This window comes from Lissotriton vulgaris, chromosome 2_1 (genome assembly GCF_964263255.1).
Source record: "Lissotriton vulgaris chromosome 2_1, aLisVul1.2, whole genome shotgun sequence".
Classification (NCBI taxonomy): domain Eukaryota; kingdom Metazoa; phylum Chordata; class Amphibia; order Caudata; family Salamandridae; genus Lissotriton; species Lissotriton vulgaris.
This window is the reverse complement of record NC_141687.1, coordinates 263,961,265-263,983,677: the sequence shown is the minus strand read 5'-3', so window position 1 is coordinate 263,983,677 and position 22,413 is coordinate 263,961,265.

The window sequence follows — 22,413 nt, the reverse complement described above, 5'->3', positions numbered from 1 at the left end:
CCCCCCCCCCTAGAAGTATAGAGATGAGCATAGAAGTCACGGAAGTGCTCAGTGATTTCGAGTGGGTTATAGTGTTCTCCTCTGTGAGAGTCTGTGATCTTCTCAATGTGAGGTTGGTCCTCGCGATTTGTGATTTTGTAAGCCCGATTATGACCTGGTCGCCCCCCTCTCAATATCTACACGCAGTGTATCTGCGTGAGATGTATCTTATCTCAGACTCAGCCAGAGTATCATATTCCAATATGAGCTTGTGCATGCGAGAAAGGGCAGCGGCTGACAGAGCAGCTGTGTAGCTACGTTCTAGGTTTTGAAGTGTAGTCTCAATTTTTGCAAGCTGAGCTCTGAGGTCCTTCAATATGCCAGCAGTTGTGCCAATGTACACACCCCGGATCGTCACTTTGTAGGCCTCCCATAATGTTGAGGTGCTATCCACTGAGCCTTTATTGAGTTCAAAATATTGTTCAATCAATCAATCAAAGCATTTATAAAGCGCACTACTCACCCGTGAGGGTCTCAAGGTGCTGGTGGGGGGGTGCTGCTACTGCTCGAAGAGCCAGGTCTTGAGGTGCTTCCTGAAGCTGAGATGGTCACGGGTCAGTCGTAGGTGAGTGGGCAGGGAGTTCCAGGTTTTCGCTGCCAAGTAGGAGAATGATCTTCCTCCGGAGGTGGTTCTGCGTATTCGTGGGACGATGGCGAGGGCGAGGCTGGTGGAGGGGAGCTGGTGGGTGGGGGTGTAGAACAAGAGTCGGCTGTTGAGGTAGTCGGGCCCATGTTGTGGAGCGCTTTGTGTGCGTGTGTTAGCATTCTGAACGTGATCCTTTTGTTGACGGGGAGCCAGTGGTGGTTTCTCAGGTGGGTGGTTATGTGGTTGTGGCAAGGGATGTCGAGGACGAGTAATGCGGCGGCGTTTTGCGCTGGAGCCTCGTCTGAAGTTTGGCGGTGGTTCCTCCGTATAGGGCGTTCCCGTAGTCCAGTCGGCTGATAACTAGGGCCTGGGTGACTGTTCTTCTGGTTTCTGTGGGGATCCACCGGAATATCTTTCTGAGCATTCTCAGGGTGTTGAAGCATGAGGATGAGACGGCGTTGACTTGTTTGGTCTCCGTGAGGGAGGAGTCCAGGATAAAGCCCAGGTTGCGTGCGTGGTCCGTGGGTGTCGGTGCGGTTCCCAGTGCCGGTGGCCACCAGGAGTTGTCCCAGGCAGATGGGGACTGTCTGAGGATGAGGACTTCCATCTTGTCCGAGTTGAGCTTGAGACGGCTGTGCTTCATCCAGTCTGCTACTTCTTTCATCCCTTCCTGGAAGTTGGTTCTGGCGGTCACAGGGTCCTTGGTGAGGGATAGTATCAGCTGGGTGTCGTCGGCGTAGGAGATGATGTTGATGTTGTGTTTTCTATGGCAGCACGCACAGTGGCCTCGTATATTGGATCTAGCAAGGCCTCTGACCTCAACCGCCACGTGAAAGGGCGATGTATTGCCGTCGGGATGGTAATATCTAGTTTTACAGGGTTATGATTTGATAACGTGCGTGGGAGGTTAATCCTCTCTGTAACCCATTCAACTGCATCCCTGCCCAGCAGCCAGTAATCCGACCTAGACCAGCTATTGTATAGCGGTGTAGCATGAGTACCCTCCTTCACTGTGGCGTTACGCACTCTCCAGACATCGAGCCAGACAAATTCCAACATGGCACTACGGACACTCTGAGCCACCTTAGGGGTACGATTCTTCAGTGGATCATATTTATCTAGGTCAGGATCCAAATACGTATTAAGATCTCCCTCCGACAAAATGGCTGCTTCCGGCCATTTTCTGAGTTTAGTATACATTCTTAAAAAACACTCTGGATCATCTGCAATAGGGTCATATGTTCTTACTATGGACACTAAAGAGCCACCTAGTTTCCCTTGCACCATTGCACAGCGCCCCTCCCCATCTATGTGTGTTCGCAGTGGGGTAAATGCAATACCTCGCCTGTTCAGGATGAGCACACCCCTGGCATATGATGAGTATGAGGAGGCGAGTCTATATCCAGCCCATTTGAGGGCAATACCACGTTCTGTGTACCTGTTAAATGCGTTTCCTGCAACAGAGCAATATGTGTGCCATGACGAGATAGATAAGCAAACACCTGACAAATTTTCTTTGGCGAGATCAGCCCTCTTACGTTCCAAGTTAATAATCTGTATCTTTCACCCATATACTATACTAACATCTTCAGTCGACCCAGCAGTAAGCATGGGTGGAAAATCCGTTCCGCTCGCGGATTTTGTGGATTTTCGGTAAATTCGCAATCCGTGAGATTCGCGAATTTCCCGCAAAATCTGCGAGCGGACGGATTGGGTCAAAAGTTCAAGCTGACTTTTGTAACTCTTTTAGAATGGCGCCGGCAAGCTGCCAGAGCCATTCAAAATAGTTACAAAAGTCAGCTTCAACAGGAAGCTCTAATAGATAAAGTTAAGCAGGTGCTCGAGTTGAAGCTCAAATTCAGTTACACAATCATCAATCACCCCAAACATCGGGTGATTAATGATTGTGTAATTTAATTTGACCTTCAACTCGAGCACCTGCTTTACTTTATCTATTAGTGCTTCCTGTTGAAGCTCTTTGTAGCTATTTTAGAATGGCGCTGGCAGCTTGCCGGCGCCATTCTAAGTGGGGCTGAGGGCAGAAGGGCACAAAAGTGGGATAGAGGGCAGAAGGGGACAAAAAATGAGTGGGGCAGAGGGCAGAAGGGCACAGAAACGAGTGGTACAAAGGGCAGAAGGGCATAAAAAACGAGAGGGTGGCAGTGATTAACCAGGCAAAAAACCCCCCCACGAACACGCAAAGTGCCCCACGAACACGCAAAGCGCCCCGCAAACACCCAAAAATAAAAAAATCCGCAAATTCGCACGAATCCGCGAATTTTGCGGATCGCAAATTCGTAAATTCGCGGATCGCGAATTCACAAAATTCACCCATCGTGAATTCACAAAATTCGCCCATGCTTACCCAGCAGCCAAGTCAGACCAGAGCAGGATTTTCACAACGATGCCAAACATTAAGTAATTAAGACAGTAATCTCCGTCCCCCAGTTTAGTCAACAAGTTTCCAATAAACAAAACAAATAACAGCACATACCCCATCCCTCTACTCCTCCTCCCTCCACCTTCTCCAACCTCCCAATTAGGTCGAGTCTGTCTCCTTCCCCCTCCCTACCATTCACCCAATCTTCCACGGAGAACTATACAATAGGGGAACACCCACTGGGGGGGAAGGAACGGTGGCAAACACACACCAAATGGTGAGGTGGACAGGCTGTAGCAGTAAGACACACCCTTGCACCAATAAACATGAACAGGATCGTAGCCCGGGATACTCCGGTTTCAATAACAGCGTAACATTATTCAAAAGGCACAATTCTTCTGCAGCAGACTCCAAGCTGAGCCTACACCAACTATAACACATTAAACAGTTACATTTCTAAATATATCCACAAAAGTATAATAACTATTACTAGTGGTCCGAGTCTTCTGGATTCTGCAAGGCAGACGGGCTCCCCAAGCCCTGGTGAGGCCTATTTTTGCATATATGTTTGTGAATTTCAAGGCTGACTTAGAGTCAGTAAAAAAATGCCCCTGACCATTGTGTGTTATTTTCAATTTAGCAGGATACAACATAGCATATGGGACAGATGCAGTTTGTAGAATCTATTTTACCGGTGCAAATTATCTGCGGGCCGCCTGTACAACAGGAGTGTGGTCCGGGAAGAAGGCCACGTTGTTACCCTTGTGATTTATAGGACTCTTGGCTCTGGCCTCCCTCACTATAGCATCTCTGTCCGCATAGTTTAGCAGACGTGCAATGATCGGACGTGGCGGCGCACCTGGTTTGGACCAGGGACCCAGAGATCGGTGTGCTCTCTCAAAAATCATGACCGCAGACAACACAGGGCCAAATAGTTTGTGCAACAGATTATCAATGAATGGCTCCATTTTTGATCTAGCTGTAGATTCTGACAGGCAAATTATACAAAGGTTATTCCATCTGGAGCACGCTTCCAAATCCTCGTTTTTAGCCTTTATGACTTCCAGCACTTTCTCCATATTTAGTATCTGTGTCTGTGATTCCGCCTGCGAGTCCTGCGTGTCCGATAACCTGTTTTCCAAGACGTCAAGTCTGTGTTCGTGCGTGCCTGCCTTCTTTTTTACCACATCTAAGCTAGACGTAAGTGCATCAATCTTACTGCCTATAGTTTTCAGACCTGAGCGCAATTCCAGCAGAATGGTTCTCGTGTCGTCCTCCGGGCTCTCAACAATGTCCGACATGCTCAGTGTCGCAGCATGTTCCGCCATGGTCTCCGTTGCGCGCGTGTTACGCTTACTTTCAAATGGGTTTTTCGACTGCTTGGGATCAGGTTTTCCCATAATGGCAGGGCTTACCAGCGATATCCCTGATTCCATTCTCCCAATGCGCTCTTCTCTCCCAGTATGTAAATACACGGGTACCGCGCAAACAGTGTCTAAGCTGCACGCAAGCAAATTGTACTTCAGAGACCCCACGGGGGTGCACCTGTAGCCCCAGGCACCGAGCGTAAGCTATCGAACAAAATACCGGGGAATGATGTGCTGGCAGTCCACACAGCGGTCTCCCTAACGAAGGCACACAGTCAGCAAGCAGACCAAGTCCGCACATCTGCCAGAACTCCAGGCCTCAACAGTATGTGCTTCACAAGGCCCCCACCCGGCTCCCTCTTGTCTGGTCATCACGCTCTCCTGTTCCCAGTGCTGCACTGTATTAGGGTCTGCTCTGTGGCCCACAGAAGAACACTCTCCACACAGCAGTACAGGCACAAATATAGAGACCTATAGAGCAGGCCCTGTAGTACATTGGTCCCCCAGCTCGCTTGGTCCCAGTGCACAGAGCCCAGCAATAGCACACCACCCAGGCCGGAGGCGCCAGCAATGCCCCAGGTATTCCGGTCTGTCGAAGCAGTCCAGTCGGCCTCCTGGGCCAAACCGCTAGTGCCACCACACCTGTGGCAGCACAGCCAGGCCAAATGCCCCGCGGTTGGGGGAGCAGATGCGGCCTCAACACCCCGCAAGGCCAGCCCGCTCTACAGAGCCGGGAACCAGCAAAGGTGATTACCCAGGGGTACCCTGGCCCACCCGCGCTAGCCTGCCCACACCCGACACAGTAAGAGGCGCCCGCCCCACTCACCGCACTGTTGCAGGACGCCAAAGGGGGCAGATTGCCCAGCAGTATCTCCTCCTCGCTGTGACATCCATAGAACACTTGCAGCTCTTCAGCGTCAAGGCAAGCCCTCTAAGACTCTCTTCCGCTAGTTGACCCCTCGACTCCCGTTGTACCTCGGTTCTGCCATCAGGGACGTGCTTCAGGATGTTCTCAGCAATTCCAGCCTGGCCCGCTACACGAAGAAGCATCAGAACAGCTCGCTAGGATCTCGCACAGTGCCCGCCCAGCGCCTCAGAGCTCCTCACTCCGTCTGCACTCGCGGTTCGGTTGCCATTTTCTGGCTGCCTTGCTCACATCGTCACCTCCAAGTTTGGTGGGTTCCCATCGGCCGACTCACGCCAACTTCCCTCCGATTGTGGCCGAGGCAGTCCCCAGGCGGTTTGTTAGGTTTTTATCTGCGCTGGTGTCCTGTAACAGTGGTATTTGCCGTATTAATTAGCCTGGCGTACGGAGTTCCCTCAAGAGGCAGCCATTCCGTATCGCGCCGAAGCCAAGCCACCAACATTCATGCACACTTTCCATGTTCCCCACCAGGCTGCATTACACTGCCTGGTGGGGAACATGGAAAGGCTCTCTGTCCCTGTCTGAGCGCCAAACCCCGATTCTTAGGCCAATCACAATGCTGCAATGCAGCTTTTTAATTGGCTTAGGGGACCTTAGGGGAACAAATCACAATGCTCCATTTCAGCACTGTCATTGGCTTAGGGAGCTCGGATATTTCCTGTGAGGAGAAGAGGCTGCGGAGAGGCTACAGCTGGCACAAGACCTGCAGGTAAGTTTGCTTTATTCTTTCTTTCTTTTTTTATTTTTTCGGCCTCCCACCCCCCTATTACCGTTCCCAACCAGCAGTGACTGATTAATAAAATATTTTGTCCCAAATTATGCCGGGTTCTTTTAGATAAAGATTCAGCTAATGCCTTTGCCTACTAAGTGGCAGTGGATCAGTAAGTTATCTTCTGCAGGATAAGTGGGAGTGCTCCTACAAACAACACCTGTGTCTGTAGGTATGCAGTCTTTAAAGTGAGGTTATTACTATGCAGGCAAGTAACAGAAGGTTTTTTTGTTGGTTTACAACATGGCACACATGTAAGTCATTTCATAAATGGTTTAAAGTGACAAAATCCAAATTATATACTAGTTTTACCGTATTAGACCCTTAAGATCGTCAGATCTCGATTTGGCTGTGGTCCCGCGCTTTAAGCGAAGCAGGGCCGGTGGTCGCTCATTCCGAGTGCGGGCCGCTGCTCTGTGGAACTCCTTGCCCCCGGCAATTCGCGCCATGAGCGATGTGCTCTCTTTTCGTCGCGCCTTAAAAACATTTTTATTTCCTTAGTTTGTGTGTTCTGTGTTGTTTTATTTAGTTGTGTTGTGTAGCTGCCTTGTCTGGCGCCAAGACGCTCCTTAGCTGGAGCATTTGCGCGCCTAATAAAAACCACATAACATAACATAACATAACATAACATTAGATGTATTTACTTTAGGATTATGTCATTTAAATAGGGGTTGTAAGGAAGTTTTAGGGTTGAGGGTGTGTAGAGTATTGAGGCCAACAGTGTTTTTTAGGTTTCAACGTTGGGCTGCTTTAGAGATAGTAAGGAGTGTTTGAGAATTAGGATTATGGAGGGATACAATATCATTTTACCCTGAAGAAATATGACACGGGGCAACTAGCCTTGTAAATGTAGTCTGCTTATCTGCGAGGCACAGTGTGAGAATTTGCACATCAGCAGGAAAACATGATTTTAAAAAATTGGGTAGGTGTGAGACCCTACTCAAACAGTAGCCACAATCCTTGTCAGGATGAGGCACAAAGCAACCCTAAATTAACCTGTGCTCAACCCTCTGATTGGTACAGAGCAGTCAGGCTTAACTTGGAGGCAGTGTGTAAAATATTTATGCAGCACAGTAAACACACAGCGGTACAAAAGGGGGTGGTGATGGACGGAGCATCTGAACCAATCAAACACTCACACCCAGTCAACATATCTGGGTTTAATCCATCACCGTTCTTTAGCCCACTCTGCCATCCCAGTTCAGACATGGCCATATGCAAATCAGTCTGACCCTGTGCTCACTAAGCCACTGGAGTCCAGCTATCCTGGCTGAAGACGGCTGATAGCCAGAAACCGGTCCTAGAATGCTTGATTCCGGTCCAGGGAAGACATGGCTTGGCAGTTCAGGCTGGACTGTTTGAGGCACAGGGTCAAGACTGATTTGCATATGGCTATGTCTAAACTCGGGTGGCTTGGTGAGCAAAATAACGATGGATTAATCCCAGATCTGTGACTGGGGGTGAATGTTTTGCCATTGTGCAACATTCTGTCCATCATCTTGTGTGTTTTGCTCTTCACCCTATGTGGGAAGGGTATGCCCAGACCTGGGTCCCGTGCTCACTAAGCCACTGGAGTCAAGCTATCCTGGCTAAAGACGGCTGATAGCCAGAAACCGGTCCTAGGTAAGTATGGGCGAATTTTGCGAATCTTGCGTTCGCGAATTTTGCGGATTTGCGAACTCGCAATCCGCAAAATCCGCGAATTCTTGCGAATTTGCAGATTTTTTTTTGTGTTCGCAAGGATTTCTGCCAGTTCGCGAGGGTTTCGTACCAGTTCGCAATTGCGAACTTACATTTCGGCGCGCAACGGTCGCAAATTATGTTGTTTCTACGTCTGGTTCATCATCACAGGTTCCCAGCACCCTCTGTTTCACCACTGCAACCCTCTGTTACATCAATGCCACCCTCTGGTTCATCATTACTGTAGATTATGGGGGGGAAAAGCAAGCACACCAGCCCTGCTTCAAATGAGATGAATTAATTTGGGGTTAGTTTATTAATGTGTCACTGTTTTAAAATTCCAGTCTGGCACCTGCTTCCTTATCTGTAATTTTGCTTTCTGTTGCAGTGCATTTTTTTTCCCCAGGACCTTCTTTGTGGCCTACTTGTAGCTATTGTATGAGCCTGCTGTGAGGGTCAGAGCAGGGTCATACAATTGTTGCAACTAGCAACTGAATTCTGGAGGGGCCCCAGTCAGGAAGCACTACCGGGAATTGTTACTAATGATGAGTTTGAACTCTTGCCCCTGCCGAGTGCTTTCAGTTTTGAAAAACTCATTTTTCTGCAATTTCGCGGGGTTCGCGGGGCGCGAACACGCGCGAGATCGGATTCGGAAGCCGCAAATTCGTGCGAATATGCAATTTGTTTGTTTTGCGGCGTGTTAGTTGGCAAGGTTTTGTGCGTTTTTGCAAGCCGCTCGTAGCGCAAGGCACGAAGTCACCCTCGCGGTCGTTCAAGGGCGCAGCCATCTTGTTTGCCTGACGTATTTCCGTTTCCGGGCGCGAAGTGTAATCTCGCAAAGTCCGCGGCTTGCCAGTACAGTCTAGCGCGTGTTCGCAAGGAAAATCTCACGCGAACTTACCCGCGCGGTCGTGAACGGGCGCGGCCATCTTGTTTCTCATTCATTGCTATGGTTCTGGGCATGGTCTTTGTATCCTCTGTCAATCTCTGCCATCCTTTGCTTGTTTGAAGTTTTTTTTGATCTATTTTACTTATTATCTATCCCTCTATTTTTCTAGCCCTATATTTTTGTGTTTACTGCTACTTTTGGTTAATTTTAAACTACTTTTGTAAACTCTTTTCTTCTCTTCCCTATTCTATTTTCTTTATTCCTTTCCGCCCAGACCATGGTGAAGGGAGCCGGGAAGCATCCAGAGAAGGGGAAGGGTCCCGCACCCCGTGTCTGGCTCCCGTGCGGGCGTTTGAGGGGGGAGCTAGTGATGCCACGGGAGATCTTTACCCCGGAGGAGGTGGCCCAACTCGTTTTTTATGTTCAGTGCCGCCTCCCCAGGACCATCATGGGAGGCGGCAAGATCAGTGCCGGGTACGGGGCCCGGGAGCGCCGGAAGCGGTGGGAGAAGGTGTGTCAGGCCATTTACCACCACTCTCGGGTCTGGCGCACCTACAACCAGGCCACCCACCGCTGGACGGATGTCCTGACCCGTGAGCGAGATCTGCTCGACCTCCTTGGCCTTGAGATCCCCGGGCTTGGTGAGTAGTAGTAGCTATGTCTTTACTACTATGTTTTCTCCTGCTGTGTTATTATTTTGCAAATTTTAGTTTTTTACCAAGAGCAATAATGCTGCTCATTACATTGTAGGTAAATTTTATTTCAAAATCTTCTGTGCATTTCAGGTACACTGCTCTCCTTCTTCTCAGTAGTGTTGCTACTATGCTTATTTGTTTTAGATTTTGTGTTCATTTCATTGGCCTGTGAAATTATGTATGAATGTAGTTGAAAGAACTGCGTAATGCTACACACTAAGGTTCAGATTTTTAATTACCGGCGCATCCCTGCAAAGTTGCAGGGATGTGCCAGTAATTGTGCGTCACGCCACCATCACCCATGGTGCGCCCTATTTACAATGCGGCGCGCCATGGGCCCAAAACGTCACCAAAGCGTTACACATCTGTGCCGTAAAGGCGGCGCATTGCTGGAGTTGCGTCGCAACGATGGTGCAGCTCCATCAATGCTCTGGGGTGCCCTATCTCCCCAATGCTGCGTCAAGCCGTACGTCTGCTTCAAGCAGGCGCAGGGTTTGAGTCACGCATCATTGTCCTCAAAGTGACTGATTGAAATCTTGTAGATTTCCCTCAGCCACTTTTAGGATGCGTTCCTGCGCAGGAACGCCCTCCCTTGCGCCGGAACGCCCCCTATTGGCGCAGGGCTTTACAACGTGATGCATCTCCCATATGCGTCACGTTGTTAATATACGCCGCACCATTGCGCCTCTTTTGTGCTGTCGCTACGTCACAAAAGTCACGCAACAATGGAGCAAAAGAGCCGCAAGGGCCTTCTAAATCAGCCCCTACAGACTCAAGTCCAGTCCTTCCTTTGTACACATGGCCATAAGAAGAAATAGTGGTGGTGGATTAATAGTTTGAGTATTTTAATGACTGATGAATGTAGTAGGAAACTTTAGTGTTGTCGCTGATCTTCAATCACGATGGACTTTGGCTGTCACTTTGCATGCTGCGGACTGCTGCCTGCCAATCCTAGGCAAACCTTTTTAGTACTTTGTTTAGTGAGTTACATAGGGTAGTTTCCAATTCGACGGTCCGCAAATCAAGCAATACTAAAGTAATGACGTAGTCGACCACATGAGATTGGTCAATAATATATCCTGTGGAGTCGTTCCCTATTTGCTATTTCGCAAAAATATTTTGTTACTTTGTTAGTTCTTTTGAAATGTTTGATTTGGTTGAGAAATATCATCCATGTTTTCTGTTTTTCTTTCTTTCATGTTGTACATCAGCTTCCCCCAGTGGCAAGAGGAGGACACAGGAGGAGGAGGGTGCTGTTGTCGATGCAGGCCAGGACCAGGCAGTCGAGGGCTCCTTTGCTGGCCCCAGTAAGTTTTAATTTTAATATAGAGTACTTATTTTTTCCTAGCGTTCCTCATTCGATTTTTTCTAAATCGTTTGATCTCCTTGTAGACAGGATCTAAATTCTTATCCTGCCTCGACTATGACTCCGTGTGGTATTACTAGATTATTCTTATTAGTCTGTCTGTGTAGCTAACTAAGATTGCACATTTGGCATTTCCATTGGACTCCCATTCTAGTCAGCAATAGCTCTATGCACTGAGTGCAGTCCTCTGGGATTGTCCATAATGTCTTTTCAAGTATTCTAAATGTTTATGCTTTGACCATTGCCAACAATAAAAAGGTGAATGACCACCACCAAGAAAGAATAAGATACTACTTTACTTTTGGTTTGGATAGGAGGACAATCCATTCTACTACTGTTGCAGGGACAAATCTGCAGAAACAGAACTATGGACACTAAATAATGCATCGCTTAGCTTATCAATTATAATAGGTGCTGTAACTGTTAGACTTTCCACATACCTCAGTGATAACAGACTTTGTAGTTGAACCCCCAATCTCCTTACTGACTAGATAGTGTGGCAGAGTCATTTAGCTCCCAAAGTCACCGATGGCAGAGGCACGGACTCATGCTTGCAAAAATTCGAAAACCTTTAGCTCATCCACTCTAGTCTGGAGGACCAAAAACCACAGAGTCTATTTAAGTTTAAAAGCTTTATTAAAAGTAAACACATTTATTAAATTCAAGTTTGTCATAAAAGTGAACATGTAACTGAAAATGGAAAAGTGCTTAGTGCTGACGATTAATTGGACACATTTCTTGTGGTCGAGCCGAGCTCTCACCTGGTTTGAACTTGATCCTGCTCGTGTTCTTAGAAGTCAAGGTTCTGTCTGTTAGGAGAAAAAGTGGTGCGTCTTAAAAAGTAAAAAGCAAACATTCATCAGTTGTGCCAAAAAGTGCAGCAAGACAACAGCCTTCCCTGGAAAAAGGGACATTTTTACTCTAGAGTACACAGTCAAAAATTATTAAATTGTACACTTTTTTTTCACATTTCTTTCTTCCTCCTAGACCAAAAATTATATAGTAGTGAGTGGTGTATTCTAACATTATTAAATGTACTTTGTAGGTGGAACATCTGGAGACGGGGCCAGCACGCAGGTGGTGGTGGCATTGGACGAGGAGGACAACTCTGGGGAGGAGGCGGTGCAAGTGCCGGACAAGGACATGCCTGTGAGGGTTCACACGGTGGTGGCGGGCAGAGGTAAGCTATACATTCCTTAGTCATTGAGATTGAAGACTGCAGAGTGTGCTTTCTGCACGGGTGTATTATAAAAAAAGCAGGTAGTAGCCTCCTCTAAATGTACTTCGACTTAGCTGTGAAGTTTTTGGCGAGAAGAATCCCAATCAGATCTGAGGTGAACTTGATGGATGGGATGAACGAAAAGCGAAAGAAGGGTGTAAGTAAGTGTGGAAGCACGAGAAATGTAATGATGACTGGCAAAGAAGAATGATATGTGTTTGCTTGGTCCCCGAGGTGGCTGGGAAGGTAAGAAAATGGTATGGTGCATGGCTGGGTGAATGATGAAGCAAGGATGGGTGGAAGGAGAACAGCCTGGGTGGGTGAGACAGAAACTGTATGTGTGCAATATACTTTGAATGGATGGATGCCTGGATCATTCATGGTACTATCTGACTCTTAGATAGCATATGTGTATCTAGAGAGAGTAGACGGTCACTGGATGAACTAAGTGTTACTTTGAAGAGCATGTAACACCGCACCCGCACGTCCGTTCCAGTGTAGGAAAGGCAAGGAAAAGAAGTTGTAACGTTGTCCAAAGACTACCATGAATAGTAGCAGTAGTTTGTATTGCAACTGCAAGCACAGCATATATCCGGTTATTACGGTGGACACTCCCTACCTCCCTTAATAACTTTAGTTTAGTAGTAGTACGTCATTCATGTGTGGGGGTATCACTGTTCACTCAATAATAAGCAAAGCACCTAAAGTCATCCCATATGTCATCAAATACATCCCATGTGAAGTGATAGATAATCAGATAATTTAGCTTCTTCATTTTCCTTTTCTAATACTCATTTGCACTGTAGGGTGAAAGCTAAATTAATTAAGCAGTAGCCCTTTTAACAGAGTATTCTCAGTGCCACCCGTAATAGAAAAGTAAGAGCTTCACCACCTGCATGTACTGGACCGGTACAGTAACGCAAGTCTGTCTCACTCACCATGGTGTGCGTCTGTTTTTCTCGGGTGCAAGTTCACTGCGCTGGCATTATGCCGGCTTGCATAAGATAACGTACCAATTTTCCTAAACAAGAGAGAAGAAGAAGAATAAGAGTGGTGTACTGTCATAGTCGACTGTAATAGAAGTCCATAGTGCTCGTAGAATTTGTTCCTTAAACTCCCACTAATGTTAGAGCAAGGATGAAGAAGTCGGAGGTTACATAGATACTGTCCTCAATAGTTATGTACTGTGCTTTCAATTTGCTACTTGTACTGTGACAACTTTCTGCTCAATCATTTTGTGTTAATCTTAAGGAGCATTGGTTACAGACTATGTCTTTCTTTTTTCATGTAGTTGCTCCTTCCAAATCCAAGACACCATCAAGGAGGAAGGAGCTGGCTCGAATGGCCCGGCAACGGATCCTGGATGCCACTGTTGCTGAATATCGGCGGCTGGTGGCCCTGGAGGAGGAGGAGACGCAGTCTGGTGCAACAACAACGCCCACTGGGACAGCTGCATCCTCCTCCGTGCGGGCTGCCAGCCAGCGCAGTGCTCCAGCGGTACGGAGCCGGGCTACCAAAGCCAAACGCCACCTCCCAGCAGCAAAGAAAGCAGCTGCCCCTCACAGGATTTGCAAGGCACACCGGCGCCGCTTATCCCTCAGACTGTCCTACCTGGAGCAGGAGGTCCATAACTATAAGAACGTGGTGGAGGGCCTCCGCTTCGAACTTGCCACCCTCCGCAAGGAGCATGATGCCCTGGCTGCTAATTCCAACAGCACCCTGCCATAGTGTCCCTTGCCCCTTTGTTAGAGACTTTTGGGGGGTGGGAATTGGGAGTTGGGATTTTTGGGGACTTTTGAAGGACAATCGTTGGGGTTAGGGAGGGTCTTGCGGGAGATTCTTTTGTTAGGGCTATAAAAATATACTTTTTGAAACTTTATCTGACCATACCTGTTTTTTACTGCTTTTGAGTCTGGTGGGTGGGGGTTTAACATAACAGTAAGTTTGTTTTCCTGAATAGTCCTAGGACTTTAGTAGTACTACCGTCAATCAAATCTCTCGTCTCTCCTAATACTCCATTATACTACCTCCAACCAAACGCCTATCTTACCTGTAATTTCTGTTTGCAAGTAGGGCTAGGCCCAGGGCTGGCTCCACGGGAAACAGCAAATAAGGTTGGCAATCCTGGGCGGATAAAATTTCCTCATAGCAGTGGTACTAGTGGTGTGACACAGTGGCAGTTGCTTGCCTATGAAAAAAAGAAAATGAAATCTGGTTTGTCCTCCTGAGCAATACAACGGTACAATACAGAATATAGCAGGTGACAGAAGTACACTAGAACAGTGCCACATTGTAGCCTAACAAATGTTAAAGTATAACTAATTCGGTTGAAGTTCTTTGACATTAGCCATGGGTCTTTGTCAAGCAGAGTAAGAATATATCCTCGGATTTCTTCACCAGCCTGTTGCTATCACCTTATCCTCCCCAGCAAGTGTGTGGATTTATTGCTGTAATTTAGTCACACATCAATCAAAACCACACAGCCCGGGGGAAGAGGGTTAGGGTTTGAAAAATGGATGGGTACGGGGGTTTTTGGGAAAGGTTTTGGGAGACAAGAAAAAATAGCACAGCATGGACAAACAATTGTGAACATAAACAAATCTTTGGGTACAAACCTATCCATCAATCTTTGAAAGTGCATGCACTACTGCATGCATGTCAGTTAAAAGTAAGTAGTACTTTCGACAACTGTGGAAGAAAGAATGCGACAGTACAGGGCGTGGGTGGAAATATTGATAACTATATTCAACATATGGTCTCTGTAGCCAGATACCTGAGAGCCTTGCTGGTCACTATAAATCCATTCACAACAACACTCAATGGGGTTGGTCTGGAAGGTATAGTAGATAGAAAAGGAGAAATTGCTTTTTTTCTAGGTGTCCCCTCACTCACCAGGGTTGCCCCTTGGTGACATGCTTCATCATTGGGGCCATCCCAGTCCTCTACGGGCTGGGGCGTGCTGCGACTTGCGAATTACGTAGGAGCACTTACAAATGACTATGTGTGGTGCAGATGTGATAGTGGAGTGGACTAAGTGATGTGTTAAGGGATCAATTTAGAAGCAGAGAGAGATCCAAGAAATGCAGTCACAGTCAGAGAAAAAGGCAAGGGATACTGTATCTATGTTGTTGTAGTTGTCCTGTTGGAAGTGGTAAGTAAGTTGCCTGCAGAAAAAAAATCCTCTTATTAGCGGCACTCCTCCATTGCAGCCGACGCTTCGTCCATCGATGTTGGCCACCAGAAGACACCCTGTCCACTGCCTGCCTGATGCTGAATTGTGGTTCGCTAATGTGAAGCCTGACTCCATCCTTTTTTCCCCATTGCAGAGACTGAAACCCGGCCTGTAATTATTCAACGAAAAACAGGAAGTGATATAATATTACAACACCACTGATAAATAAATATAAGGTATGTAGGCTGTGGAGTGCAAAAAGTCACAATTTGATTTTCCTAGTAGACAGTACAATATTTTTGAAAGTGCGTACTCTGTCTGAGTCACCTTTTGAAGGATAAATAAGTAGGGGCAAATTAATGTAGCGGATCTTTCCCCTCAAGCTAGGTGTACTGTAAACTGTGTTTTAGAACAAATTTAGATCTTCCTAGCAGTGCTCCCACCCAGACCCTTACTAAAGCCAGTCGCAAAAATGTAGAAGACCCCCAATCAAATCTCAAAAAACGAGGCCTAGCAGAAAACTGGTGACAAAACTTACTTTGAAAGTAAAAGTAGGCCGAAGTACCCCCTTCCTAATTACCCCTTACCCACCGTGGATTGCATTCAAACCACTTGCAAGCAACCAAGCAAAAGTATCCATAGCCAGCATCGCTCCAAGACTCGAAATCCCTCCCACTCAAACACATGCAATAGAAATACTGCTAACCCTAACGAACCCTAAGTTAAGAATAGTGGCAAAGGCTTTCTTTAACAATGCCAAATCCCCCCTTTCCCACCATGGATTTTCTTCAAATGACTTGCAACCAAAATTAAACATTCTCACGAGTGCTCTAAGACCCCAGAACTCAGTTGCAAAAATCTAGAACACCCCGAAACACATGCAATCCTGCTGCTAGGGCTAACCCTAACGAACCCTAAGTTACAAAAAGTGCCAAAAGGCTTTTCCGCGAGGATTTTGTCCCAACCACTTCTACCCGGTATTAGACCTTCCCAGGAATGCCCCAAGACCCGCCAACCCACCCGCCAAGAAGCATAACACCCCCAAACAGGCCAAAAGCTAAATCTCATACTTGCAATATTTCTCGGCCTTCGGTCCAAACGCGCTGCGTAGCTAGGCCATAAGTCGGGGTTGCCACGACGGATTTCCTGAAAAGCAAATGCAATCAAGATTAGAGTGTCCCAGCAGTGCTCCCAGACCACGAAACTCAGCCACAAACAGACGGAACCCCCCATAAGAGCACCTCAAAGGCAAGCAAGTCATCAAAAACACAAAAAAATTTCCGCCTGGGATTTGGTCCAAACCACTTTTATCCGGTATTAGAGCTTCCCAGCAATGGCTCCAGAGCTGTCAACCCAGGAGAAAACGAGTAGAAGACCCCCAAACAGCCAAAGAGCAAAAGTACAAAAATGGGGACTTTGTCAGTTTTTCACAAATTTCCCAAATCACTCCGCGCGCGCTCTGCAGCTAGGCCCTAACTCCCCTCTGCCACCATGGATTTGCTTCAAACCTCTTGCAAAGTAAAGTATATATAGCCAGCAGTGCGCCCAGACCCCGAAACCCACCCACAAACACCAGGAAGCCCCCCAAACAGGCCCCCGAAAACGCTACATTGAGCAAAATGTCAGAAATAGCCAAAAAAAAATCGGCCTGAATTTTGTCCCAACCACTTCTACCCGGTATTAGACCTTCCAAGGAATGCCCCAAGACCCGCCAACCCACCTGCCAAGAAGCATAACACCCCCAAACAGGCCAAAAGCAAAATCTCATACTTGCAATATTTCTCGGCCTTCGGTCCAAACGCGCTGCGTAGCTAGGCCATAAGTCGGGGTTGCCATGACGGATTTCCTGAAAAGCAAATGCAATCAAGATTAGAGTGTCCCAGCAGTGCTCCCAGACCACGAAACCCAGCCACAAACAGACGGAACCCCCCCTAAGAGCACCTCAAAGGCAAGCAAGTCATCAAAAACACAAAAAATTTTACGCCTGGGATTTGGTCCAAACCACTTTTATCCGGTATTAGAGCTTCCCAGCAATGGCCCCAGAGCCGTCAACCCAGGAGAAAACGAGTAGAAGACCCCCAAACAGCCAAAGAGCAAAAGTACAAAAATGGGGACTTAGTCAGTTTTTCACAAATTTCCCAAATCACTCCGTGCGCGCTCTGCAGCTAGGCCCTAACTCCCCTCTGCCACCATGGATTTGCTTCAAACCTCTTGCAAAGTAAAGTATATATAGCCAGCAGTGCGCCCAGACCCCGAAACCCACCCACAAACACCAGTAAGCCCCCTAAACAGGCCCCCGAAAACGCTACATTGAGCAAAATGTCAGAAATAGCAAATGCAATCAAGATTAGAGTGTCCCAGCAGTGCTCCCAGACCACGAAACTCAGCCACAAACAGACGGAACCCCCCCTAAGAGCACCTCAAAGGCAAGCAAGTCATCAAAAACACAAAACATTTTCCGCCTGGGATTTGGTCCAAACCACTTTTATCCGGTATTAGAGCTTCCCAACAATGGTCCCAGAGCCGTCAACTCACCTGCAAAGAGGTACAACAACACCCCCACAAGTGCTGAGTCTTTCTTCATTGGGCGTAAATCAGCCCTCTGGTTTGATGGAAATAGGAGTCTGGAGGAGGAGGATAGAGGAGCATGTTCTTCTGAACTTGTGAACCTGAGGAATGCAGACTGCGGTAACTTCAAATCAATTAGCAAACCAGTGAAGACAGTTCTGCTGATGGGCTTGTTTTTGTGATTATCTGATTAAAGTTTGAAATATATTAACTGTGCACAACAAAGAAAGACAGACACACAGGAATAAAAGTGAATAAGGACGAAAAAGAAAGTTATTGATTCGTTGTCTCATTTTCAGGGCTCGGTATCACGGTCCAGGAATGAGAATAAGGCTTCGTCATCATATTCTGCGAATTCAGGCAGGGTGAGCTCAGTGTCACCTGACAGAGTAGAAATTCCCTCATCTATGTTGCTGGCCACCTCCTCTTCATCCGGCACGCTTTCTCGTACTCTGAAATCTGGTGGTATGAGGTGCTGATTCATCTTGATCATTGTTAACCTCTCCACATTTTTGGGCGAGAGGCAGCTCCGTTTGGGAGTTACAATGCCACCAGCAGCACTGAAAACCCGTTCAGAAGACACGCTTGCGAGTGGGCAAGACAAGTAGTTTAAAGCCAGGTTGGTGAGCTGTGGCCACAATTCTTTTTTCCCATGCCAATACGCCAATGGGTCAGAATTAACATAGACCTCTGTTGAGTCATTCAGATAATCCTTCACCATCGACTCAAGGTCCTCCTCATCCAAGGTTCCTCCACTTTGCTTAGCTCTTGCTGTGCCTCTGACCTTTTGAGAACCAAACCCACGCAGAGCTAGCCAATCCTCTTCAGCCTCCAATGTTTCTGTTGTGTCTCGTGCAGATGATCCGGTTGCCGGTGTCTTTAACGGCTGAGAGGTCACTTGTGCCACAGCCACAGGTGCAGAAGTGGATTGTTTTGACTGGGGATGGCCTGCTGATGTACTGCCATTTCCTTCAATTTTCAGCCGTTCTCTTTCAAACCTCTTGGCTGACAAGGCTAGCCAATGTTTGTACTTTGGAACATGTTCATCATCAAAAGGAAAGAATGCTTGGCCTGCCAGCGCCTTTTTGTAGCATGGATCCTGAATAGTAGCACAAATGTAATGCTCTTCTGAGTGGATCTTTTTAAGGCTTTCATCACCTTGTAGGAGCTCTAATAATTTCTCAGCCAGAAGAAAAGAGTCTTTGTTTTTTACATCTTTTTGAAACACAGAAAACACCTCCTTCAGTTGGTCCTCCAGCATGTACAACAATGGGATAGCTTTTCCCAAATTACAGTCCTCCTTGCTGACTGCCCGCGTGAAGAACTCAAAAGGACGAAGCATGCGTGTCAGGCTTTGAACTATGTTCCATTGCGCCGCACCCATCCTCAGCTCCTCTGTACCCTCTGTAAGGAAATATTGATCGAGTTCCGTATACTGCTCATACAGACGCTCAAGCATGTAGAAGGTTGAGTTCCAACGTGTTACCACCTCCTGGATGAGTGCTTTCACTGGCATTTTACGTTGATATAGCAGGCTCCTCAGCTGCTTCCGGGCCTTAAAAGAATGGCTGAAATGCTTGCACATTTTTCGGCAGGTGTTCAATACGCTGTACGCTGCACTGCCTTTATTACCCAAGAATTTTTGGACAACCAGGTTTATACAGTGCGCCAAACACGGCACTCTGAAATAGTTACCGTCCCTCATGGCCTTAACTATATTGGCGCCATTGTCCGTGGAAACATAACCAACCTGGCGTTTTAGTGGGGACAGCCAGTTAAGGACCTTTGTGTTAAAGACATCCAAAATGTTTTCTGCTGTGTGACGTTTCTCCAAACCAAACATGGCTAGTGTTGCATGTTTCCGAGCAGCTTTAAAAACAATGTCCGTATCAACACCTGTGTTTAGCTTTGCTTTAGCCCCTGAAAAAGAGACCCAGTGTGCAGTGATGCACATGTAATCAGCGCCTGCGCCACTGGTCCACATGTCTGTTGTCATATGTATAGTGTGAACAGCACTCTTCTGCAAAGCTGCCCCAATCACCTTCAGAACATCTTCATGTAGTGCTGGAACCGCAACTCGGGCAAAATAGAACCGGCTAGGAACCTTCCATTTAGGGCAGAGCGCTGCCACTAATTCTAGAAAATCAACCCCTTCTACAAAAGAAAAAGGGAGAAGGTCCAGAGCTAGCATTTTAGCCAGCTTAGTGTTATACAGACGCGTCAGTGGGTGGTTGCGTTCATATTGCGCTTCTGTAAACAACATCTTTTTAATGTTGCCCTGGACCAAGGATTTACGGGATGATGATGATATCTTTGACCCAGTTACGCTCGCTGATGAACTTTTCCGCATTGATGTCTCACTCTCTCCCACACTCTTAGTGTGCCTCACATGGGGTGTGCTGCTGACAGGGGTACTGGGTGTAAGTGAAGTGTTTGAATCGTCTTCTTCCTCCTCGTCATCATCAGATGAAAAATCAACGTTTTCATTACGTGCAATTCCGGCTTCCTTGACCGCCTCTAGGTGCGGAAACCATTGGACAGGGTGCGCTCTCCTAAGATGACCTCTCTGGCCTCCGGTACCATAGTTAGAACCAAGCTTACCACGACTAACTCGAAGCTTACAAATGGCTACGTTTTCCATTTTTGGGCAAACACTAAAGAAGTCCCAAACTGGAGACTTGAAATGTCTTTGGGGGCCGGAGGAGGCGGCGATACTGGTGGTGGTGGTCCTGCTGCTAATGCCAGATGAAGTGGAGGATGTGGATTGCCGAACTTCAGTACGTTTTGCACTTTCACCACCACGAATTGAGGTCGAGGTGGGTACCTTCTTGAGAGGAAGAAATATGGAAGCGGTAGGTGTTGGTGTACTACTTAACTCCAAATCTAATGATTGTTGTGTTTCCATTTCCATTGCCTCCTCGTCGACATCATCATCACGCTCAGCAGCTTCTCGGGATAGGGTCAAAATGTCTCTTTGCTGCATTCCCGGTGGGGCTGCAGTGACCTTTGTGATGACTGGCTCGTCGTCATCGTGAGAGGCTTCATCACCAGCAGTATCTGTCACTTCTTGTTGAGCCTCATCACAATCCATAGCTATGAGTTTTTCGACGACCTTCCTTTTACGCTTAGGTACCTTTGTCAGATCATGGTGTGCCTCACTGTCAGACCGCAGTGGTGGTTCCCAAGACGGATCACTTGCATCAGAAGGAGGTGGGCTTGAAGAAGATGTAGACACCCCCCTTGATCTTTTCCTTGCTAGGGATGTGGAAGACAATGAATGATCATCAGGAGGAGTGGCTTCCAATGATACCTCGGCTTGATTGTCGATTTCCTGATGTGCCCCTACTTCGGGAGGAACAACTATTGTGGGCACTTGTGACCCTCCATGCACCTCTGCTTGCGCATCTCCTTTTGCTGCCTCTCCTTCCACATGTACTTGGGCGTGTACTTGCACATGGTGTTGTTGTTGCGGCTGTGGTTGTTCAACACTTGTCAGATGAGTTACAACAACCTGTGTTGATTCAGGGACATTGCTGCTACTTTCTTGCGATGAGCCAACATCACTGGTCGATGGTGATTGGAGAAGTACACTGACTGCCTCTGAAGCACTCAAGGGCTTTGACTTAAGTTGGCGTGGTGTTGGAGGCACTGAACCCAATGGAGCAGGGGTGCTGCTCCCAGCTTGGTCCCCAGCAGATCCTGCTGCTGCTGCAGGCGTACTTTTTTTTTTGCTCCCAAAAAACGTGGCGGTTGGCACACCAGCCTCCTTGGTAACTTGCTTCTTCTGCTCCTTACTAGCAACTTTCTTGCTAGAGGAGCTACGGAGAACTTTTTTTGGGGCCATCTTCTTCAGAGCAGGTCAGACAGCAGGCCGCAGTTGCACGAATTGTAGAGTTGTCTGAGGCCAGACGTGACGTCGCGTGACGTTATGCTGCACACACACACCGCTGCAGGACTTCTTCCTGGCACTGGTGGTTCTCTTGAGTCTTGTGCACCTAAAAACAATGGAAGACAGAGGAACATCAGTTCAGTTATACACCACAAAAAAAATCGGGAAAAAACAGAAAAATCAGCACAATCCCATTCCATCCATGCCCTCCATGATGTTTAAGTTCAAGACAGCCCACAGAAAGACTAGGCCCATGCTAGACTCAAATACCCCTGGTGAAAAGGCCACAAGTACAGCCCCAAAAAACGAAAATCACTGAAAAATCAGCACAATCCCAATCCATCCATGCCCTCCATGATGTTTAAATTCAAGACAACCCACAGAAAGACTAGGCCCATGCAAAACTCACTACCCCTGGGCATAAAGGTTGAAAAGTAGGCAAAATGGTTGCAGGCCTAACAACAAAGCCTGCATTCAAAATGGCCACTTGCCTCCCAGCACATGGCCAGTGCCTGTAGCAGCACTCAAAATGGCCACCAGCCACATGGCCTGTCCCTCCCCATGAACACCCCCAAAAATCGAAAAACACTGCAGAATCAGCACAATCCCAGTCCATCTATGCCCTCCATGATGTTTAAGTTCAAGACAGCCCACAGAAAGACTAGGCCCATGCTAGACTCAAAAACCCCTGGTGAAAAGGCCACAAGTACAGCCCCAAAAAACGAAAATCACTGAAAAATCAGCACAATCCCAATCCATCCATGCCCTCCATGATGTTTAAGTTCAAGACAGCCCACAGAAAGACTAGGCCCATGCTAGACTCAAATACCCCTGGTGAAAAGGCCACAAGTACAGCCCCAAAAAACGAA